The sequence below is a fragment of the Palaemon carinicauda genome, chromosome 10 (genome assembly GCF_036898095.1).
Source record: "Palaemon carinicauda isolate YSFRI2023 chromosome 10, ASM3689809v2, whole genome shotgun sequence".
Lineage (NCBI taxonomy): Eukaryota > Metazoa > Arthropoda > Malacostraca > Decapoda > Palaemonidae > Palaemon > Palaemon carinicauda.
Window position 1 is genome coordinate 110,485,427 of NC_090734.1, and position 5,131 is coordinate 110,490,557.

Genomic DNA, 5,131 nt, shown 5'->3' on the forward strand with positions numbered 1-5,131 from the left:
AAAAGAAAATGCATGCTATGTTTTAGAAGAAAATTCTCCAAGAGGCATGTTGCCAAGCTACACAACTTATTGCGAGGTCCTAAGGGGCCAAAATATTTCCTTCCATAATCCTAAGAAAGATCTCTGTAAGCTGTGTGAAAATTACAGAAAAGGAAATACAGAAAAGAAAACAGAACTTCAAGACCAATTTCAAGAACACATAAAAGAGAAGGAAACTGTAAGGAGAAAGAAAGATGGAGCTAAACATGATACTGATCCTTTTCTCACTTCAGCAACATTTGACCTCCAGCAGGTCATTTAGCTCCCAAGGATGAATGATAACATGCTTTATTATAAAAGGAGATTGGCTAACTGTAATCTTACTATCTATGACTTGCAATCTAAGGCTTTTCATTGTTTTACTTGGCATGAAAGACAGGGAAAACAAGGATCCTCTGAAATTGCCACCTGCTTAAGTATTTATCTTGATAAACTGGATTCTTCTGGGGTCAGAACTGTTAAACTGTTTGCTGATGGGTTTCCTGGACAAAATAGAAATTCTGTAATCACATCCATGCTCTTGCATTTAGTAAGTAGACTGAGAAGTATAGAAAAGATACACCTGATTTTCTTCGAGGCCTATAGCGGCCAAAACGAAGGTGACTCTGCACACAGTGCCATTAGTACTTCCCTTAACAATGTTGGTGACCTTTATGTGCCTTCGCAATTAATAACCATTTTTCGACTAGCAAGGAAAAAAAAATCCTTATTTTGTTCATCCAGTCCATACTCTCGATTTTCTCGATTTTAAGACAATGGCAAAAGTACTTCGTATACTATCCATTAGAATAGACGACCAAGGAAATTCTGTTAACTGGACAGAAATGAGAGAGGTAAGGGTGTAAAAGAGTTCTGTAGGTAAAATTTTCGTCAAGACTAGTCACCTAGATGAACACTTCAGGTCTATAACACTGAAGCAACGAATGCAGCCTGACCCAAACAATATACTGCTTAGTAACCTCTACACTGAACCCCCAAAGATCTCTAAGGAGAAGTATGAAGATTTGATGTCTCTGTAATAGTGCCTTACCAGTTGTCAGAGGCACAGAGTATTTTTATTTCTTCAGATCTTTGCCAAACTAAACTAACAAGTTTTTCTTAAAAACGTAAATACAGTTTTTATATATTTTATCGTGTGTACATCAACGAAGCATTTTATTATTAAATATTTTCAATAAAGTATGAACTAGTATTTTTTTCATTATTCTCTAGTATCATGAAATGTTTACCCAAACAATAATTTCCAAGCCATTTCTAAAATATCTCTAAAAAAAAAAACAGAAAAAATAAGTTTAATTTCCATGATGTGAATGAATTAAGAGACGAACTATGAAACCAATAAAAATATCAGCCTCAATGATTGAGTAATCAAGCTAATGCTTTCTGCGACAATGTGAACGGCAAGGACAGGGATCTTCATAAGAAAATGATGCACATCTTTAGCATAACTGATGTATTCTGTAAATTCAGATCCTTCTCTTAACTGATTAAAGGATATAAGTAGGCGTAACTAAAGTGTTTTGAAATGTTCGTAAAAGGAAAAAGGGCGTATCTATTTCAACCCCCCCCCCCCCAAGCATAGGAAAGAGTCAAAACTTTTTCATTATATTACACTCAAGGCAAACTACATTCTTTTGAAAAGCTCTGTACCAAATTTATTTTTATTACATTTAAAATTAAACGAGCAGTTAACAGAAACATTAGCTTAAAAACTTTAGATGGCTCTCCTGAAAAAGGGAAAAAAACTGAGATACGCCACTTCGACTTGGTAGTGACGATATATATATATATATATATATATATATATATATATATATATATATATATATATATATATATATCTGTACAAATATATATATATATATATATATATATATATATATATATATATATATATATATATATATATATATATATATATATATATATATATATATATATATATATATATATATATATATATATATATATATATATATATATATATATATATATATATATATACATATATATATTTTACATATATATATATATATATATATATATATATATATATATATATATATATATATATATATATATATATATATATATATATATATATATGACCTTATGACCTCTGCAGCTATGATACAAAATACCTAATGTGAAAAAAAAATTATATCAATATTGGCATTACACAACCTCATCAATAACTTCCCTCTGGTTGCGGGCAATACAGGCCTTTTGGGCGGGATAAGGGTAGGAATACAAAATCCTTCATTCCTCGATTTTACTTGTCCGGGTGTACGGCACAATTTTTCAACACAACTCACCACCACCATTTTGCCATTTTAAAATCACTACTACACTTACACATGTGACTATTAATCGGTGGCCACAAGCCGTTTTCGCAAGGCAACATTCAGCTTCCTGCCCTTCTCTTATAACTCAAAGTATAAGGTATTCACATCTACACATTCTCTAACATTGACTTTCCTAACGGCTGAACTTTATTCCCTTAGTCATTTGCCCTTCGGGAACCGCCCCGCTCCCAGCAAACAGGAATCACATAAATACATGAATAATACAGCATCCACATCAAAAGAAGAAATGAAGTCTGTTCAACAACAACAACAGCAAAAAGAAAAAGTCTTACTCATCAACTCGAATGTTGCGTATGCAGGGATAAGGAGGTACTCTCTGATTGACACTTTTGAAAACTACCTCTTCTGGAACCACATGTATGTGTCCCTTATGATGTTCAGACACTGAGCCATTAATAATGCTTTGTATCACTACTGTGTTAGATTTGAACATTTTTACTCGATATAGACCCAAATAAGCTGGCTCTAGTTTGTGTTTCCTAGTTTGTAATCTTTTCAAATACACACGATCGCCCACAAATACTTTTACCGGTACGATCTTGAACCGACCATCATACTTTGAGCTGTGTTTTTGATTAGCTCTTTTCAAAACCTTTTCTATGGTGTTCATTACTCTCCTTAAGAGATTTAGTAAATAGACATAGTATTGCTCGGTTGAATAATCTGGCAACTGTTGCGAATTAGTCAGGACCGAGACGGTAACACAGGATCCTGTCCATACACTAAAAAGAAAAGCGTGTCCCTGAGCGAGGCATTATATGCAATGTTCAAAGGTAGCTTAGCTGCAGGAAGCATGGCATGCCAATGAAGGGGGTCATCAGCCACTAGGTAACGTAAAATTCCCACCACTATCCTATTATGCGATTCCACTAAGTCATTAGCTGAAGGTCTATATGCGGTCACTGAAAAGTGTTTAATTTTCATCAAGTCTGTGACCAATTTCTCCACCTTATATATAAACTCGAGACCATTATCAATTATAAAAATTTTCGGGCAACTAAACCTATTAATGAAAGAACACAGCACCCGGGCTAATGAATTTGCCGATTTATCCAACATTGCGTAAGTATGAGTGTAACAAGTATATGCATTCACAAGTACACGTATATACTTATGTTAGTTATACCAGAATGAAATGGTCCTACCACACCCATATGCACCCTATGAAATTTAATAGGAATCACAGGCCACTTTCTGACTTCCGGTACAGTGTTTTTATGTTCTTTGAAACAGTTAAAAGCAGGACAACACTTTGTATAATTTTCAATAGATTTTCTCATTCCTAACCAAAAGAAAGATATTCGTGCTCTCCTCAATGTTCTATCAATCTCTTAATGCCCTGCATACGGATTTGCACATACAATGCAGATGGCTTGATTGATTAAATAGGGAGGAAGAACAACCCGGTCACAAAATTCCCCTCCCCTCTTCTCGTAAGCAAAATAAAAGATGTCATTCTCTATAAAAAAAATCCTCACAAGGCACATTCAAAAAATGATGGATAACTCTCTGATTCCCATTTAATCACTGCTCACACTCTTTCCATTCATTCCTCTTTTTTTCTGGTCCTCTCGGACTTCTTTTATGTCCCAACCTCCCAAATTAATCCCTCCTGCATCATCAGGGCAGTCACTCCTGACAGCCCTGGTTATGTTCTCGGCTACCTACACACATTCCTGTTCTCTCTCTCTCTCTCTCTCTCTCTCTCTCTCTCTCTCTCTCTCTCTCTCTCTCTCTCTCTCTCTCTCTCTCTCTCTCTCTCTATCATATCCTATAAGTATCTCTCTTCAGCTTGCGGGTCTCATTTTCTGATTGCTTCTCGCATGAATTCACATCGCGTTTTTTTTTATTTTGATTGCGGTCTTCTAACAATCTTTCAATCCATTTTGCTTGTCCAGATGTTAAGTCTCCTTTGTAAAATAAATCACTTTGCAACTCAATCAGCTAACCTAATAAAAAGAACCGATGTCTCTCTAGAGCCCCAAAAAAAGCTAATGCCTCTCAATCGAATGTACTATAATTTTTCCTGCCCCTTTTAATGCCCTGGAAGCAAAACAAATAGGTCACTCTCTACTTTTATCATCTCCTTGAGAAATTACGCCACCAATAGCTATGCTAATTGCATCTGTTGTCACTAAAACAGGAGATCAAATCTAGGATATGCGAGTAAGTCATTGCTATTTCAAATGGTTAAAGATCCTTTCTTCTTCCATTCCCCAATAATTACTTTTTGTTTCTTTGAAGCATCTAAGGGTCTCGTTATCTCTCCAAAACCTCTTATGAGTTTACGGTAATGCCGAGCGAGCCCAAGGAACTCAGCTACTTCCTTAGGGATAGGTGCCCTGGGGAAATCTCTCATCGCTTCTTCTTTACTGGGCAGGGTTGGATAACTTGTGGGGTTATTATATGACCTAAAAATTCGACGTGTTTACAGAAAAATTTGAACTTTGAAAATTTTAATTTCATTTCATTACATCGCAATGCTTCTAAACTTTACGAATATTGTTATTATGTTCTTCGGCCGTTTTTCCTGTAATTATGATATCGTCTAAATAAACAAGAATATTATGACCAATTAAGGGAGACAAAATCGCCTTCATTACTCTAAAAAATGACTTGAAGCATTTTTGTCACTGAAAGAAAGAAAATTAAACTGAAATAGTTGATCATTGGCTATAAATGCCATTTAACATTTACTGTCTTTCTAAATGGGTATTAGATTGTAT